Source organism: Meleagris gallopavo, chromosome 13 (genome assembly GCF_905368555.1).
Source record: "Meleagris gallopavo chromosome 13, MGAL_WU_HG_1.1, whole genome shotgun sequence".
Classification (NCBI taxonomy): Eukaryota; Metazoa; Chordata; class Aves; order Galliformes; family Phasianidae; genus Meleagris; species Meleagris gallopavo.
The window spans coordinates 8882825-8903492 of NC_139416.1; the positions used below are offsets into that span (position 1 = coordinate 8882825).

The 20668-nt window shown below is 36.4% G+C and overlaps 1 long non-coding RNA gene across 2 annotated transcripts in view; it reads right to left on the minus strand.

Moving 5' to 3' along the window:
* Positions 1 to 20668, minus strand: part of LOC146543482 (uncharacterized) — a 57519-nt gene that overhangs the window by 33211 nt on the left and 3640 nt on the right. Inside the window, exons 1-3 of one of the 2 annotated variants that reach the window (XR_014886112.1) lie at positions 20407 to 20662; positions 11952 to 12052; positions 1617 to 1757 (exon numbers count right to left, since the gene is read on the minus strand). This is a non-coding gene — a long non-coding RNA (uncharacterized LOC146543482). Of the gene's footprint in view, positions 1 to 1616; positions 1758 to 11951; positions 12053 to 20406; positions 20663 to 20668 lie in introns of those variants that run through there. The other variant, XR_014886111.1, reaches the window with a different exon arrangement.

Consider the following 20668-nt stretch of genomic DNA (forward strand, 5'->3'; position numbering starts at 1 on the left):
AAAACGTGTACACCCTCAAATTGTATGTTGTTGATCAATAACCTGCCACGTTTTAAGTATGCCACAAACCACCTTCCTGCACATCAGATACCCAAATGCAGAAGAGCCACTTCCTTCCAGTGACAAAGGCTGAAAACATTCCAAAGAATTTTAAATGAGATGTGCTATGGAATAGTAATAATTTTATCCATGCATCATCTTGTAAAATTCAAAAACATTTTATAAATGAGGAAGGGGCCTCAGGACAGCATCTATAACAGATATTTTAATGACCCTAAGATGAAGACAAGTTCAAAGTAATCCCGAGCCCCAGGTCTGCACCCAAACTCTCTCAAACTCTAAGTAGTTGCAGCTCTGAACACTGGCCTGCGTTTTCAAGTCCTGGATGATCTCTATTGCATTTAATTACTATCAGCAAAGATAAAAAGAATATTCATATTTGATGTTAACAGAGCCTCTTAAAAAAACTACAAATGCTATCAATGTTCATAGATACTAGTGGGTTTGGGTGCTATAGCATTAAGAGTCACCAATCATGTAAAGTGATACGTCAAAATGGTAAAAACAAAAGGGAAAAAAATCTGCTATGAAGTTAGATGTTCTTTTTTTCCCTCCTCCCCTCCACCCCAATTTCGTTTCTGACTGCACCTGCAGAATTCTATATCAAGCACAGATGAAAAGAGTGAATGGAATCTCATCCAAATTTATTAATGAAGATAGTCCCCAGGTGAATAGTAATACTATCCATCTTTTACAGGCAGGCAGATACAACAGTTTAAATTACTGAGAAAGAGTGGTTTAAAGACTCTGCCAGATTAAAGGTTTATTAGATTATGATATAGGCCTGGAAGCAAGCACCAGCCATTTCACACACCTGAAAAAGCAAATGTGAAAGTACATCTATAAATTTGGAATGCAACTTCCTTTCTTCTGTGTCCAAACAAAACACAGCAAAACAAAACAAAAGATTCACCACCATACAGAGTACCTGAGACATTTACACCATTGCTCTCACATTTTTAAGAGCTCATAAAAACGCCCCTTACTACAGAGCCCCTAATTTGAAAATAAATATTTCTTTGAGAGCAAGCAAAGCAAACAGAAGCAGAGGATTCCTGCCAAGTCTTCAGACACGTATTTGGAACTTAAATCATTCAAAGAAAAAGATGTTCCTCATGGTCCTGAAACATTAATGACAGACATCCTGAACTGTCAGACCTGCTCTCCTGCTGCAACATTCAAACCCTAAAGTGTCCAAGCCCTCAAACCCAGACACCTAAACCATGCACACAGTTCCAGGACTAGAACATAAGTGTAAGGGAAAAGCTTTTTTGGTTGTTTTAAAACAAAGCTAGAAAACTGCTGCCTGAACAGTTCTGAGGATTTCACCGCTTAAAACATATAATGTACAGAAAGTTTACACATCCCAGTGCTGCAGCAGCATCAGGAGTAACTGCACTCTTTTTAAAAAACTCTCTTTAAAAACATGTAATTAGATCCTTCAACTATAACAAACTGCCTAACTCCTTCATTTTGGGAAAAGACACAAGTTATTTGACACTCAACAGCACTGCACACTGCAAGATCTGTGCCAGCACAATATCACCCGTACATACCTTCAGAACCAGAAGTGACAGCATCTTCTGTAAGCCCAGGATGACAATGGAACTACGGAGAAAGATTTGCTTTGACGGGATGCCACCATTGACTGGATGCCATTTTCTTATGTTTTTACCTGAACTTTTGCAATTTTTTCACTGGCAAGAAGAAAAAATGAATTTTTTGCTTAGATTCATGATATCTTCTGTGATGCATGTTTTCATTCCCTATAATATTTCACACGATTCACACGAATTTTCATCAAAAATTCATCGTGAAGTTTGGTCTGGAAAGACATTATCTGCAGACATACTTTTAAATCCATTTCCAGAATACGTAATTCAGTTTTGGCTTTCTCAGATTGCTACCAAATTCTTCACTGACACCAAGAACACTCAGAAGTTCCGCATAAGATATAGCAAACATTCCAACATTTTATATTCGTGTTCCTCAGAACAGAAGCGTACTGAAGTTCTTGTGAAATAAAAAATAATAATAAATACTAGTGTTTCAAGAACAGTAATTATGGATAGCTTGCTAGCTCTGAGCAAGACAAAACAAAATGTACCCTATTATCATGAAAGGCTTTTTGATTGGAGGCTAACTTTTGTTATAGACCTGTAAAGTAGAAAAAAATAGGATTTTGACCCAGTTTTTTACATCAAAACAATTTTGTACGTGCATTAAATAGAATTAAAAATGTGGCAGCAGAGGTCAATGCTGCTATATGCTCCAGTGCTAAAACATACTAAACATGTTATCACTTGGTGACTGGCAGAGCAAGCATTAAATTAAGGTGAAATTCTTAACTAAATATTCATATGTGGGTAAATTGGGGCATACTGTACCAGATATTTGCTTAAGGAACACCACCTCCCTTGTGTGTATGCTACAAAAAACATGTCCACATTGTATGAAAGAATATAAATCACTATAGATAAAGGTCACTCCCACACCTTTAAACTACATTTAAGCAGAGACAAAAAGATATCAGGCAGCAAAAGAAGGGAAGACAATGTGAAAAAGAAAAAAAATCACAGTTTTCTTTTTGATAAAAGTTACATACAAAAATCCAATGATTCCCTTTGGCACTAGCTATTGCCACAAGTAAAATGACTAAAAAAAGAAAAAAACCATGCTTTTCATACACGTAACATAACAACACAATCCTTCCAGATTTGCAGCAAAAATAATTCTAAAAATGCATCATGAATGTAATTCATTCAAAAAGTTTTAACAAGGCACAGCATAGTTTTCATTGTATTTCCAACCTCTGGTATTAAATATAACCAGAAAATAGCAGTAAAAATTAACCTAAAGCTTAACGGCTTATGTAAGAATGCTCTAATAAAAATGTTGCTGAGGTTATTGAACTGTACAATTAAACCCCTCCCACAAAATACTTTTCAGACTAATTTCATCTAAAGCTTATTCAGCAAACCAAAATGCCAATGCATTTCTTCAATTTCCACTTCTTTGAACCTGTTAATGTATGAATAAAAAAAGATTTATTTGTGTTATTAGCCACATATAACCCTCTTGTCTAAAAAGTAGCCTCAAATACAGAATTTCTGAGATACACATGAACCTACAAAATATCTAAAAGATAACTTTGATTTTCTTCTGCGAGCTATGTTTGATTTACATCAATTAGATCTTTCACATAAGGTATCATATAACAGGAAGGCTAATAACCCAGAAATAACCTCATTAAAAAAGACAGCATATCGGTCTAAGCAGAATGAACTCTAAGCAGAAAAATTAGTGACCTGGAAAGTAGCAGGAAGAGGTAATAGCAATACAGAGAAAAAATACATTCCCATTAGCTAGTCAAAAGTAGAAATCACCACCAATAAAGTAAAAATACAATAGAAGCATAAGGAGAACATTTTAAAATATTTTTCTCTTTTGAAATTCTGCAACATAAAATATATTTCCCCAAACTAAGGCACTGTCTAAAATTATTTCATTACTATTAATTATTCCATGGTTTTTTTTGTTTTTTTTTTTTTGTTTTTTTTTTTTAATGCATAAAACAGTCCTTGGCAGAATATTATTAGCATTTATATTAAATTAGCAGTCTATAATTCCAAAACCTTTTAAAATAAGTCTTAATAATATATTGACAATATTTTCAGATTTAGATTTGGGAAATATTTTCAAAAATGAATACACTTTTTCTTACTTCCTGTTTTTAATGCACTGTTAGATATGGAGCCAATTCAGATAAAATCTGTCAGAGTAAACGATAACAACAAGTACTGAAATCCCCAGCACAGTACAAAGTTTATCTTGGTTTTATCTGGCAAACTACCATAGTTTACTTTAATTTCCAAACCCAATAATCATAATTTTTAATCCACATTACTAAAAAAGACAACAGCATTTCCACCAGATTAGCCCTTTTTAGGCACCCATCTTTGAACCAATGATGCAGCAGCACCGCAGACTTATCTAAGCTGCGTTTGGAGTAATTTGCTCCCTATGTCTGTAGACCACCATTGTTCATTTTTTCTTCATTGCCTTCAGCTCTATGGCAATATGTGGCCAATGTTTCCATTAAGTAGGTACTTGCTAAAATAAATTATTGTATATATAGCTTAAAATCCATATAAAGAGAAGAGAAAAGGGAGATAATCTGTCCAAAGGCACCCTGTAAATGAACAGAGACACAGGGACACAAGTTCCACACATCCACTCTTACATGGGCTTTCTCCAGCTGTTGTTACAGATACTGCTATCATTCTGCTGAAGTGAGCTTGTATGCATATCACTTAGTACACAAGGCGTATCAGAAACCATGTTTTTAGAGATTCATATTTGCAAAACTACAAAAGCTAGCACTGTCAGAGGTAAAACACTCACTCTATGAACACCCCCTTTCTGAGGGGAAAAAAAAAAAAAAAACAACCAAAAAAATAGATACATTGCCAAACGATCAACTTTGAGGCAAAAAACAGTGTGAGATAGCAAATTTCTTGCTCCTAAAGCCAAACTCCTGACCACTATTTTTGGAGAAATTTGTGAGAAATCTACAGATTTTTTTGGGCATCATCAAAAGTTAACAGGTAATGGGCACTTTATTCCCCCTTATGCTTTTCAAAGAAGATGTGGTTACTTTTAATTTATTAGAGAACAGATTTCAAAGACTCTTTTATTATAGAGGTAGAAAGAGGAGCTATTTTTCCATAAAATATATTTAAATATAATTTATGAAAGACACAAATATTGCTGAAGAGAGGGATAAATTGTTTCAGAACTTTGTGCTCATAAAAGCAAGGAAAAAGTACGTATTGCTTCAATATTTTTTCTTTCACATGTTGGTACCTCTCTCAGGTGACTGGAAGACATTCTCTGTATTCTGCTCACGCTGTAAGTACAGTATCTTTACTGAAAGCAACTGTATGAAATTGCTAAAGGAAACAAAGCTGGAGCACATATTATTGCTGTTAGTAATCTGCCTGTTGCTTAAAGAAAAAAGATAGAAAGAAAGAAGAAAAAACTCACAATAAATTACTGCCACTACCACTGGAATTAAAATATGCAAATCTTAAGGGAGTATTTCCTTCAGAAACCACAGGGATAGGCACAGAAATCTCAGTTATAACTTTTTATAATTTAATCTTTTGTTATATAAATTGATTCCTAAACATCATTACAGAATTGTGTAATTCACAAATGTGAATCTGTTAGGTGTAAAACAGAATTGAGTTGAAACAATGTTTCTCTAGGCTTTCTTTTTCTTTCTAGACTGACATGAAAATAACAGAATAAATTTTACTATTATATCAGTAAGTCCAAGAGGAGAAACCTATAAAAGAGAAGATATCTCTCCAGCCCTGCAAACAATAGTCACCTGTGTCAAAATGCCTATTCTCTTGCTGAGAGATGTTGAGATTCTAGTTAAGCACCTAATGTATTTGGAGCATTTAAAGCACTTTAATTCACCACAACTCTCTTCAACTGAATCAAAAATTTATACCTTTGATAGCGACTTGAAGGACAGCAGATACAAAGCTCCTTCGAGGTCTTGCATCTACCAGGCTTTGTTCTGTCACCATGTGCATGGCATAAGACCCAAGCAGGGCTGTTGACACAAGTAACAACTCAACGTATAACAACTAATTGATAACATTTTAACTCAAAAAGGCATTGTGTAAATAATAAGATATTGTTCTTGTGAAGTGCTGAATGCCACTTGGTAGGATTTCCACTGTAACTTAGTAACTTATACTATCAGAGCTTGAGTAGTACTAGAAAGACATTACTCTAAAATCCAAAAAAGTGCTCAGCTCTATCTCAAAACTGAGTCACTCAACATACAAACAAAGAGCATGAAGTATTAAAACAAGGAAAGAATTCAAGATAAGCCGGAAATGAAGTACATTCCTGAAAGGCATTCCTCAGCAGGCTGGCACCACACAGCCAGAACAGGCACTGGGATTCTGGAAGGACCACAAAACCAAGGACCCAAACAGAGCATTGATTGGGAGAACATGCCAGCAACACAGCTGGGAACTTAAGTTGGAGAAGTTCAGACCATTGGTTAAAAGGTGAAATGCTTAATGCTGACGTAGCAGACAACAGGAGGAAAATTAAGATATGTTCTACTTACATGATACGTGACCCCATACAATTTCTTAAAAAGAACAATAATGCATGAACATTTAAAAGCAACAATTCGTCTGACACATTTCTGTGGAATTCACTTTGTCCATGGCCAGTTTTTTTTTTTTCAAAAAAATACCTCTAATTACTAGAAATAGTATGCTTCACAGCTAGAAGTCGTGCTTACAAATCAGGCCCTAAACAATGACAAGCAAAAGCAACATCGCTAACAACAGCATTAGTGTTACTGGCTACCAGCTTTTTCACGGGGTTTAGTCTTCATGAAGTCCCCTGAGATTAGCCTTCAGAAACCATTCTACACCTTCTCGAATCCTCATCTTTTTTTTCAAATACCAAATGACAACAGCACACTTCTATGCTTCATGAGCAAAGAAGCCATTTTTGGCTAAAGTTTTCCTAGCCTCTTATCCTTAAAGATACTGTGGCAGCTGCTACCGAACCACTTACAAAACCAAATCAACAGCCAGAACCATGTTAGTCAGGACAGATACAGCCCTCCCTGACTTTACTGAGAGCCACACTTCTGTAATTGCATCCTATGACTTGCAAGCATCTGTGGGATGAAGGTACAGCATGCAGAAAGACCATGCTTCCAGAGCACAACAGTACCGAGAAGTCCATAGGTGAGAAGAATCCTGGACTCCAGAAACAGGTTGTGAAGTGGTGCTAAATAGCTGACCATCCAGTACATACATCAAAACAGAAGCAGAGAACAAGAAGGCCTTACTACAGCAGTGAGATTGCTACAGGTCAGAGCACACAGAGCAGCACATGGCATGGGTCTTCTGCCCAGCAGCCATCAGAGGCTTGTGGCTGCTACTGTACAAAGGGCAGAGCAGAGGTCTCAGTGCAGGAAGGACATTTAGTGCACGTAGAGTGTCCCAGGATTAACAAATATATACATCCAAGAAGAGACTGAATAAATCATTTTTCTGGTTACACAGAAAACTCCACTATGACAAACAAACTTCTGCAAAGCCGGATTTGCACTTGAGAACTTAATATATGCTGGCCACCCAGAGGCCCTTATGTTCATGCCATAGGAGCCCTGAAATATTAAACACTTCCGAAAAGCCAGTTAAAAAAATGCACATCTGCAGCAGAAATTTTAAATTGACCAGTAAAATAAACTAAATGAGAATATGGCCATTACTTTTCCAAGCAGCATTAGGCTTCCACAGGAATTTATTTCATGTAAGGCTGTATGAGACCATTCTCTGTGCTTGCCATATAGAGCAACTGCTATAAGTTTACATGGGGAAGAATGTGGTATCTCTCTAATAAAAAGCACTACATGCTGCAGCAGATCCATTAATATCCTGTCACAATCTTACATAAAACTGTAAAACCAGAAGCCCTAATAGGAGACGCAGTGATATCAAGCTGTCTTCCCTCTCACCCCCAGAGGCACCACTGATCCATGTGGATGAGATCAGAGCTGTGCTCACCCATCCCGGCATCGCACCTTTGGTTGCAGCTTCTAGGATGGAGAGTACAGGAAGAGCAGTGTTAAATTATTGGGGAAAATAAAGCTTGGTTGCCAATATGGGCTGTTCCTGTGTCTGAGACATATATAACAAAATTGTTCCCTCTAACACATAGGACAAGAGTTGCATTACCAAAAAAAAGAATGCTTTGCTGACTGCTGACAGTAAATGATGACAGAAAATGATGGAGCACTTTCTAACTATGACCTGTTACGTCTAAAAAAGATTTAAGAATATTCCTCTTACAATTGGTCAATGAGATATTTGGAATATAGAGAAGGGGAAGAAGAAGGGGTGAAATGGCAGCTGGATAGTATGTCAGACATGACAGTCAAATGTTACCAGAACTCAATCCTGGAGAAATATGGACTTCCCAGTAAAGGTTGCTTAAAACAAAAGCCCATTTATCTGAATGCTGGAGACATTTAATCAATTTACATGAAGGATTTCAAAATTAGTCAGACTGTAATGAACTATGAAATACTGATTAATGAATTTTTGCAATGTTTGATTAGAAACTTAACATGTATGCTAGCACATTTTGCCACCACAGCGCTTATAAGCTAATATTTGTTTCTTGAAATTACCAGAGTGTAAATAGCCTCTGGATTCCAGGGCTGAGCATGCTAACTATTAATTAGGCATTTTATTTCAAAAGTTAGTCGTGAAAAAATTTAACATATGAAAATCCCTTGTAAAAAATAAAATCATAACAAAATGTTACTTTCACATTTCATGTCCTGTCACATCTCCTTCACTCTTCTCTTTACTTCAGCAGTGCATCAAGCAGCCTGAGTGGCATCTGTCACTTAGGACCAAAGAAAGTTTCAGTTACACATCACTAAAGCACATAGCTTTCATACCTGTAGTGCCAGGCACGCATACAGTTATGAAACATACACATTTACGTACATATGTGCACACATGAAGAAAACAGTTGTGGGTAAAAAATGCCCTTATATGAAAATTAACAAGTTACTTTCCCACAGTTGTGTTCGTTATAGTTATCATCTTTTTTTCTGATATCAATTAATGAGCTGTTCTGACATCACTTTTTGCCTTTATGCAATAAATAATCTTTAAGGAGGAGACCCAGATATCCCTGACTCACATTAAACACTGCCATTTTTTTGGTTAATTGATGGTCAGTTATGGGCCTCCTAAATGCTAAACATGGAAACTTTGAGAAAGCTCTGATACTAACTCAGTACCTGCTTTTGAAATCATTAATACTTCTGAAGAAGCATTAAACATTCACCAGTTATCATTTTTCAAATGACATCCTTATATTGCCTTCCAGTTTACTCTCACCATACATACACATTTCTTCTACTTAAATCACAGTTTTTAAGCTTTTCTTAATTTTACATTTTCCTCATAGTTTCTTCAAATAGTCATAATTTTGTTAATGAAGGTCGCACACTCTGAGCAAGTAAAAGCAAATAAAAAACCTTCCTTTCAGGACAGTGTTATCCTAACTAAAAATGTTAATTAGTAACAAAGTTAGCAAATCTAGAAATAGATCATATATCTTAAGAGGTCATCAACATGTGTAAAAGAGTCAGTGATCAGTATCCGTAAAGTAATAATATAACAATCTTGTTTTGTAAGTGGTTGGCTGTAGCTTCTTTTATTGCATATAAAATGAAGAGATCCCTTTATCCACAATGAAAAATGGAAAATCTCTCAGTTTGGGGTTTGTGGTTGCTAGTAGCAACAAATACTGGAATATTGCCATCTGGTTTCTTGTTTTAAATGAGATTTGAATAATCAGTTTAATAATGGGCAGAGGACATACTTAAAGAAATAATCACTTGTCATATCTTAAGAAAACTTTAGTATGAAAAAAAATCCATTATATGAATTATTGTAGAACATATAGGCATCTAAAGAAATGCAGCAATTTTCATTTTCCCAACTCTAGCATCAAAAATTGAACCAAATAAGGTTTTAGATGATCGCATCAAATATTTAAGAATCAGTAAAAATTGGAAGCATGATCAGTTTGTCACAGACATTCAAAATTAGTAGCCAGCTAGTAGACATACAGAAATACAATATGTTGAACATCTGAAAACCTTATGACATAGACAAAAACAAACATAAAATTCAAATCAACAGAGAAAAATAAACTAAAGTTGGTAAAATATTCATACTACAACTACTACTCTGCACAGGATGAAATGAAAGTGCTGAACATGGGAACTCCAAATTTACAAACGCATCATTTTTAAAACAGCTCTACTGTTTGGCAAAGTATTTTCAGGCACAGCGGTGTTTCTGGGCAGGAAATCTTGGAGTTGCATAAGGACACATAATCCTGTGAATTTACACAACAATTTTCACTACAGGAGGAATATACAGGGATCAGATGCTTGTCCACATCCATCTAGAAAACCATACCAACTGCAGAATAAACAAGATATGAGACAAAACAGAAGCAAACAGCATCATTTACACAGTCTTTGTCCATGCCAATTTTGACTGGAACTCAAAGAAGCTGCTTTCAACCAACACTGAATGAAGAAAACTCATCTCTACGATGAGAGCTGATATTCTTCAAAGGTTTTAACCTTTGAATTGTGCATTTAATGTAATAAATTCAATTTTGTACTTGAATCCCTGTAATTGCACAGACTGCCAGGTGCAAATATGCCCAGACATGCATGGAGTACATACATATGTAAGTAGCACAGGATTTTGTCAGTTTTCTCTACTTTATGGCTTATGAGCAAAATGGACTTAACAGGAGCCTACAGCATCACCATCCCAATTCTAAATGACTTACTGAAGCAACACACACTGCTGGTCAAGTGACCTGAGACAGGCTCTGGCTCCCGTGCAGAGAATTCTTGGATTCTAAAGAATCCAAGGTATCATTTACAGCTTCCAGAACTTGGGTACTTATTATTACTATATACAAGCTATAAGTACATTTTGATAATGAATAGACTAATTAATTGTAGACCAGATATTAGGAAGAAATTCTTTATTGTGAGGGTGGTAAGATCAGGTTGTTCAGAGAGGCTGTGGATGCCCCCTCCCTGGAGGTGTTCAAGACCATGCTGGATGGGGCTTTGAGCAACTTGATCTAGAGGGAGATGTCCCTGCCTATAGCAAGGGGTTGGAACTAGGTAATCTTCTTAAAGGTCCCTTCCAACCCAAACCAGTTTATGATTCTATGAATAGTGCCATCATTACAACAGAAGTATAGATATGACATTGATATAGTAGTAGTAATGAAAATATGGAGGTGCCAGGTGTTAGAAGATAAAATAAACTGTCAGTCAGGTAGACCTGCAAGACATATTTTCAAAGGACGTGAATCACAAGCGGAAGCTGCTAGGAGAGGATTGTTTAAGCTTTTCCTTCAATACTTATTTCCATTTGCAGCAGTTTCTTCTGACCATTTATCTCTGGCATTTATAAACCCTAATCACCATGGAGATGCCTGGTGAACATCCCAGGCAAAAAGACAGAAAGTCATTGGCTTTTCTACTGGGTCCTTCATCTCAAAAGTAATATCTGTAGGTGGCTTTTTCCATGCAACATTCTATTTTAATATATGCTTTCCCATGAACTAGACAGATTTACAAACTTCTGAATATAGAAAAGGACAGACTGTTAATTAACTTCCCCAATTTTTTTTTTTTTTTTTTTCATATCTTGAGAGTAAAAGAACTAATAGCAGTCTTTCAGTGATCAAATTGAGAAGGAATTTTCAACCACGAAACATACAGGAGAAATCTCTGTGCCAAGGAACTTGAGAAAAAAAGTCCTTTGCCCATCTAAACAAATTTGCAACATACAAATTAAACTCCTAAGGAAAAGAGCCACAGTACTCAAACTTAATGCATCTAATGTGCAACATGAATACTGCAAGTGTCCAGCACTAGTCATATGTTAGGCATTAAGGCTAGAAAAGCTTGTTAAGAAGTTTCCTTGGACCATTTAAGTAAGAGGAAGCATTGTCAAGCCTTCATTTTAAGAATATCACTTTTAGTCTTTCATTTAAGAAAAGCATTGAAACAGCATGAATGAATACTATTCATTTAAGAAATTTATTTTTCTTTCCTATTACCGAAATTCCTATTTTTTTGGTCATTAATATGCAAGACCGAAGTAAAAAAGGATTTCCATAAGGATTTGTCCATTTTCCAGACAAAAGACCCTGAAGAAAATCCTTCCCACCCATTTTAGGCATTACATTCCATTAGAGAGTAAAGTTGTTCTTACCTTCTGCCACTCAAAAAAGTAAGCCAGACATTGCCTTCACCTGTATTTAGTGGAATCTATCTCCAGCTCACTTAGTATATCCACAGTAGTGCCAAAAGTTGCTGGGAAAATATAACAACACAGATTTGAAAGAACAGACACAGGTATGTGAACACAGCAGAAACAAATAACCCTGATTTCATAGGTGTTCTTGTGAGCTAAGCAATAAACTAGCTCTTTAAATTCATGTTCCATTCTGAATGATACACACAGCTCACCAAATCCTTGTTCTTGCAAAGTATTCTGAAGCTTCTTCTCTAAAGTTAACCAATCAGATAGGTTTCACCAGATAAAACTTAACCAAAAACTTGAGAGAATTAAGGGAATATGAGATAAAATAACACTAAAATTATTGTGTACATGAAGTTATTTACGTGTAAACGGTAAGAAATATGAAAAGTTCATCATAAAAAGTAAACTTGCAATATACCTCCTCAAAAAAGAGGAGCTGTGCAAAGCTGGCCAGCACCCATTGAGACCTTGCATAGGACCTAGCGATAAGGGGGCCCACAGATGCATAGATGCTCAACACAGCAAGTACAAAATGCTCCAGAAAAAGTAGAAGTGATACGGAAAATGTTAAAAACTGTCCACAGCTCCATTTGATCACACAATCAAATGAATAAGTTTGTGAAAACGTCAAATTATCATTCATCAGCATGAATCTATCCTGCAGGTGATGACTGCATGTCCCATGAAGCAAAAATGCAAGATTCTTCAAATCCAAGTGCAAATTCTGAGTGAATTTTTTAAATTAGTGATTTTTGATTTTGACACTCCTGTCACTGTTCACTTGAATGATGAGCCTTAATAAAAATTTGATGTTCAGTCTACTAATTTGTTCAACATGTTTCCTGGTGCTTATTCAGTGGTCTCGGGACATGGTTACAGTAAAGGACATTGCATGGCAAACACAGAGTGACTCAGACCTCTTAAAAAGAATCTGGAAAGCATCCCATGTAATGCATCTGCTCATCTAACATAAAGTTCTGAGGCTAAGGTTTCCTAAGTAGGAGGGAAATATGATTTTGTACTTGGCATCACTTTGAACTATACCACATTCATTCTGTTCCAGAGGGAAACGTGACCCTTCTGATTCTCCCACACAATTCTAATAAGCTACAAAATACAGAGCTGTTCTAAATGGACTAAATATGTAGAGCTCTATGTGAGATGTTGATGATCCAGAGAACATTCTGTTTTTGTCTGAAAAGTGGGACATGAGTACACAGAGTAAAGATTCATAGGAAACAGGCCTGGACATAGAGTGTCCAAACGGGAATGCAACTAGGGTGAATATGATTAGAGAGACTGCTAGCCAGAAAGAAGGTGAAGAGCTTCACGAACCAGATGAGGAAGATTCACAAAATTTCATCCCTGGGCTAAGACTGATAAGTCTTTGAAAGCCTGAGGTGTTCCCAGAGGTTTTCATTACACCAATCTGTTACAGTTCTGTAGGCTTCTTATCTTGACACGCCTTGATAGCACGTTTCAACTCTGGACTTCTCCTGGCAAGCGTACTCAGTAGCACCTTTCTAAATATATGGAATATAAGGAATACAAGAAAAGTTGCAAAGAGATCCCGCTCTCAGCCCAAATATTTCTAAAATAAGAATACAAGGAATGAGAAGGAAAACAGGGACCAAAATCTCAGCAAGCATTTTTATTCCTTTCAGTACAGATAGAAAACATTTGAAAGCACAAAGGCGTTTGGTCATGTTCTCTATTGTAAGTCACAATATTTTTCCACATCACATTCTGTCCCTAAAAAATACAGAATCACCAGTATTAACATATCATACTCACTTTATCAGACACAAAGTGGTCCGAAATGCTCTACAAATCTTGCAGTGTGAAAGGTTGTGACAAAGAGAACAATCTGATGGATTTCTTCATAGGTTTCCGTTTAGGGGACTGAAAATGGTATGGTTATTGTGCTCTGAGGATGGGCAGCAAAGTGGATTGCCTTGTGATTACACTGCTCTGACAGCTGTACTGTGATCAGATGGAGCCCTGTGCAGAGGCATGAGAGGAACAGTGTTCATTCTGCAGGCCCTCCAGAACAGTAGATACAGCAAGGCAGTGGGCTGCAGGCACAGACTGTATCAGGAGCCAGGCTGGAAGGTTCCAGAGAAGACAAGGGGTGTCTCAGCAATGTGGAACAGATCTAAGCCTTTGAGTCAAGACAGCAAGAAGTGTTGTAGGAATCGGAGGACTGTCTGAAGTTTAATCCAGAAGCCGGTAGCCAATGAACAGTAAGCAAAATAGGAGGATAGGACAACAAGGCCATCTCTTTCCCAATCAGTTGCAGGTAATTTATTTTCTATTTGTTTGTTTCTTCCTCACCTAGCAATTCAGTTGTGTCTTGTTACTGACTTGTTTATTGTACATCAATTTTGCAGTTTGATTAAATGGCTTTAAAACTGCAAAGCATTTGGTACCTTCTGGCTAGCTGATTTCAAAGAAAAAGGGAGGAGCAGATCCACCTCTGGTAGTCTTATATTCCAGCTCGTACTGTTTCTTCCCATAAAAGAAAGTAATGAAATACAGGAGGTGTTACTTGTATATGGTATAGCAGTAATGCAGTGAAGGAGAGGACTGGAACAGATGTGTTGAAATACGTAGCATCAGATTTCCACTACATGTCTCCAGAATAATGGGTCCCATATCTGCCATTAAGCAGTTTTAAGTCTGTCATGAACCAAAGTCCACATGACCGGTTCTGAAATTTCCATGGCCAAAATTATTGCTGCAGGGATGACTCAGCTAAGTTTGGCACCTCAGAGCAGCAGTTTATTCTCAGAAGCCAGGGCATTGCACACCCAGACAACATCCTGTCCCGACAATATTATTGGTCTGTTAATCTTCTGTTCAGGTGTACTTCATAGAAATAGCAACATATACTTGGGAAATCTATTAAGAAATTGCTAACAAGACTGCCACCTTTCTTTCAGTTTCTTTACTCATTTAACATGAGTAAGTAAATGTGATGCAGGATGATGAAAGAAAATCTACCACAATTCAAGTACATATTTTTAGGGTATGAGAATAACCTGTCTCTGACATTAGTATTTTCTTCTAGTAATCGAAAATGATTGATGATCATTTCCATGAAACTGGAAATATTGGGGCTTAATTTTTAGAAGTAAGCAAATGAGAAATGCCTGAATTTGAGTATCAAGGGTCAAATAGCCTTCTGTCAAACAGCAGAATTGGGAGAAGCTTTACTGTTTCATGTGTGCATTCATCTATGCTTACAGAGACAGTACAACAAAAACCACTGATCAAAACACTAATACAAGCCAAATGGGGAAATGAGAAATACACTGTACATAGAATTACTACCTATTTGTATCCTAAATGCAATATGCAGGATACTTTTAAAAGAAAAGTATTATGACACAGTAATTTGGCCATGAGAGGGTAATTGACTTAAGATATGCTGATAAAGATCGATTGCTAAGGTTTGGAATTATGACACCAACAAAGTTACAATGACATTAGCACAAAGAGAGAGACACAAATCCATTATAAAGATACAATCAAATATTCAAAAAAGCCTGGCATGCTCATTACTTATTCATGCTAATACAAGTATATTAAGAAATCTAAACAGTGTTAGCATTCAATCATTCACAAACCAAATGAGGTTTTGCATTTATCAGCCACCAGTCATCAAGACGTAACATTAGCTGTACAAAGGTGGTAATATGACATAACTGGAGAAATTTATATCAGCCTACACAGACTGAGAGATACAGTAGGATTTATTAAACTGAGTAATGCCCTCACATTCTGCACTGTAATAAAAGGAATAGCTGTGCTGAAGTCATTTTCTCAGACAATAAGATTTACCCTCATAACCACTTAAAGAAGTTGTATATGCTTTTAAAGGGTCTAACAGTCATCTCACCCTTAACCAACAATACACAATTTAAGTTTGCAAACATAGGTCTGGGTGCTAACATTTTAAAAAACATCCCAAAACCAGCCAAAGTGCCTGTATTACTGGGGTTTTAGCACTTTTCCTCAGGCTGGCTGAAGAACTATCTGGCTCAATTTAGACTCAAATAGATTTTTATAAGTTTAATAAAACTCCCTCCACATTGCACTTTAATCTCAAATGTTTTCATTGTCCAAATGGTTAAATCCAAGACTCTCAGCCAGGCTGGGATACACAGCAGGTTTATTTAATCCAACTTTGATCACCAAAATAAATGAAAGATCTAGAACTCAACCAAAATACTAATGGTAGTTATAATTACACATTATGGGACATACCTCCTAGTGCAAGGACACAGTACATCTGCAGAAGATGTTTACACTTGCTTTACAGCGGCACTTGAAGCAAGGTATTGCTTCAGTTTGATCCTGATGACATGCCATTTATAAACTGTGACTGATAAATCTAATGCCTCTGAAATCAGATAAAACTTTGATAAATGACTTCTTAGTGAACAGGCTGCAATAGCTCCTCCTGCCCACATTCAGCCACCCTGCTGCAATCAGCACCATTTTGTTTAATCAACGGTTCAGACAACAATACATTTGAAAGCTATCACACTATTAAGAGATGTGAAGATATTCTTTTCCTGAAAGATATGTTAAGACAGAAAACTACAAAAACTAAACTCTTTCTGTGACAATTTTCATAGCAAGATTGCATGCTTGGAGAACTCACATAGATGTATGAAAAGGCTTTATCGTAAGCACCTTTCCCATATTTGGTGATGACAAGACTTGAGAAGCACCCTGTAACATGATCAAAGATGTCTGGGAGCACAATCATTTTCTACTTCAGATAAGCTAAAGGATCACTGATGCTTTAACAAAAACAAAAGATTATGCAAGTGCAGCTTAAAAAACAAAATGGTTAATGAAACCACTGCAGTGTGGGAAAGCTGAAATTTTTACATTTTTCCCCACATTCTGGGGATTTCTTGATGAAAACATAAATTGAATTTATGCTGATGTCAAAGAGCACGAGGTGCGGAAGATCCAATAGATTTGTTTGGTTATAACCACAGCACATCAGCCTGTTGGGCAGAATAAACTAACATTTTATAAATGCTAAACATTTCTTATTTACATTTTCCTTCTGTAACTTGTGAACAGGTTATGTGTGACTGAGTACAGAAGTAAAATATTATTCATTTGATCTCTGCCCAGGGGGACCACCTTTCCGGATTTGCAAGTGATGTTTGAAATAGAATGGCAGCCCTGTGGTCTTTCGTTTCCTAATCTGGCTAGCAGCCACATGAGGTCAATTACTTCACTCTAAGAGGAAACACTGTTCACACATGTTCAGTTTTTAAATTTAACTCTGATCCAGAAAAGGGGAGCAGAACAGTTATGAGACATCCAGACCTGACAAACCCAGAAGACAAACCAGTAATTAGAAAGGGGCCAGATCGGTTTTTAATTACCAAAAATACTGTTCTAAAGGCCACAAGGAGAATAGTCCTCATCTTTTAAAGAAATAGATAAGAAATAGATATATTTTGAAGCAATTGTTGAAAGGGGCCACCAGCCACTCACCAGTGAAGTAGGAGGCTGCTAAGCCAAGTGATAGCACCTGATAGTAGGTGATGGGGTAACCAAGTGCCAATACTGCTTTTGCAGTGATTTTCCTACAACAAGCAGACAACATAAGGGAAACCATTCCCTAAAGACATTGAAAGACAGAATTGGGAATTTCAAAGAAAAGTTACAATATCCATTTTATCACTCCTTACCAATTCTATGAGAAGGACCAAACTGAGGGTGAGTTCTGAAGAAACTCGGTGCTGTATCAAATAGTCATTATTAAAATGAAAGCCATGTGATAATCAGAGTTCCCAGGTATGTTAAGCTTCTAATGATAGAGTCTATACCTCCCTGCTCCTTGCCTTTCTTTTTGCCAATGGTAGACAATAGCCAAGTACAGAATAAAGCAAAACCACTGTGCACAACCAATTTCATTCTGAAATAAAATCCCTCCTTTGTCTTCAGAAGTCAAGGTGGGAGCAGAATTATTCAGATAAAGAAGATTTGGGTTGATCTAAATGAGCAACTTTCACCTAGTTGCAAGGAATGAAAAATTGAAAAGTTCTACAAAATGCAGGTATGCAATTAAATTCTCCTATTGAATGAAATAATTGGGACCAATAAAGCACATGCAACAGCACTCCAATCACTGTGTCCCTGCTTGTTGACAATTAATCTTCCTCTGCCCAATTTCCACTTCATCTTGGAATGAGAGCAAAATGATAAAGGGATAAGCCTTGCTAGTACAGTACACAACATACTAAAGACTTTTCTAATTTAACTCCCCATTGATCATTCTGTATTTTTCAGTATTTCCATAGTATAGCGAATACAAATGTCTAAGATGCTGGTTTAAGATGCTGAGTTTAAGATGCTCATTACTTGAGCCATTTCACCTTTTTGTTGACATTTACTTTCAGAGCACCACTAAGCTCCCACCACGAAAACACAGGAACAACCCCCACTGATCTCCATAGATCCAACAGACAAGGATTTGGACTCAAGCTCCACTGTTTTTTGACAGAAGAGGCTGGAGTACTACACATCAGCCTTTGGTTAACAACAGCTACGTAAATCAAAATTGCAAGTGTGTCTTCCTCAAGAAGAAAGGAAAATCATGCACATCAGAATATGTTCATTTATACCACTTGTGCTATTTATGTTTGTCAAAAGCAAAAGAAAAAAAAAAAAAGAAAAAACGCAGGGATAGGACAAAGTAAAGACAAGAGAAAGTAGAGATCTTGAAAGAAAAGAATATGTAGTAAAAGAAAACAGGCAGTGTGCGATGCTTGTGTTCTCACTGAATTCAATCTCTGATCTACCTAACCAGACCTCAGTATCATGCAATATTTAAAAAAACAAAACAAAACAAAAACAAAAACCAACACACAGCATCAACTAGTGCATTTAAGAGCACTCTTCTTTCATTAGTATTCCTAGAGCAGAATTAGAAACGGCATAGAAGTATACCTAGACTTAGCTGGATATTTTCTTGAAAGCTCATGGCCACGTAGCAAGCAATTTTAATTACAACTCAAGAATTATAAGTTCATTACATAATGGAACCATAGACAATTAAAAGCCTAGAATATTTAGTCAATAATAAGTTATTTTCATTACAACTAACTTGTAAAGACTAATTACATTAATAACAGACTTTTTCCAAAATACTTTTTCAGAAGAACATGAAATCAGCATATGATTAACAAAGAGTTATTCCATGCAAAATTGGCTTTTTCTGGATCAGAAAGCCAAAGTCAAGGCAAAATTGGCATCAGATTAGCAGTATATACTTTTTATTTGCTTTCATATTAAAAGGAGGAATAAATGACTAACCTCTGACTAGAAGGCATGAGACACATTCTTAAGTGAATGTCAGACATGGTTCATCAAGAGTTACTAAAAACACACCCAACATAGTGCTAGTGATATACAAGATACTTTGAAGAAAATCCAAATACCAGAGAGATTTTACTGTCCTCGTGAAATAAGCACTTACTTCCATCTGTACATGGAAACACACTATGAAAATAATTAATTTGTCAGCAGCAACTGGTAACTTCAGTAGGAATAAAAGACATGACCAAACAAAACTTTCCTTCAGATCTCTAGGATAGATCTTGACCACTCACTGCAGATAAGTACACTGGAAGCAACGCAATATCACATCAATCGGAGTGGCAGAGAACAGCAAACAAGTCTAGAAATGTGTTAATATTTCTAACCCTGTTAATGAAATCCTGTGACTGACTAGTGAAGCTTAAGATTTAGAACATAAGTTAACCAAGTTCAAAAGAATAAACACTTAAAAATCTGGGATTCGGGGAAGCATATTTTCTGCCTAAAGGAATCAGCTTTTGATTAAGCAATTGACTTTTGTAGTAAATAAAATTAAGAACTTTAATTTCATCAATATTATAACATTAAAACATAAAAACCACTAACTGCCTCGGACAAATGTTTTCCATTAAATTTAAAGAGAATAAGGGATGGGTTCTGTGGGAACTTGACATTTGTCATTCAAGTGAGAAGAGATCTTGTGAATCTCAAATAACACAGCTAAGAGCAAGTCAAATGATCTTTTTTCTCTTACAGATGCAATAATGTCACATCTTCCTACAGCCTATCATGTATTCCATTTCAGCTGTGTAATAACATGCAGAGGTTACAGGAGAAACATGGAAAGTGGAAAACCTGCTGTCTTCCTCCTGAAATCTTTATAGCAGGCACACAGTAAACCTAAGTAGCGAAGCATCCCCAACTCCCAGCTCATTTGCATATCTTGCAGCAAAAATAAAGGTATTTCCATCTTTGTACACAGACACAGAAGCATAAAGACACACACATGCTCCCAGCCTCTTCTCATGCACTGCTGTTTCCAGTTACTTACCTTTCAGTGCTTTCATGAAATACAATGCTTTCAATGCACTCATATTTCACAAGTAACTTATGATTCAAAATAAGCTGCAGTTGTCAAAATAAATGAACACAGTATCTTTGCTTATTAATATGATAAATTTGAATATTTAACTAGAGGTCTGCCATTTCTTAATGTTCAAAGTTCTGCTGTAACTTCCAGGTAATCCACTTGACTGATTCCTAGCACTCTTTAAGACTATTTAACTTAAAGCTTAACAGAAAATCCATAACAC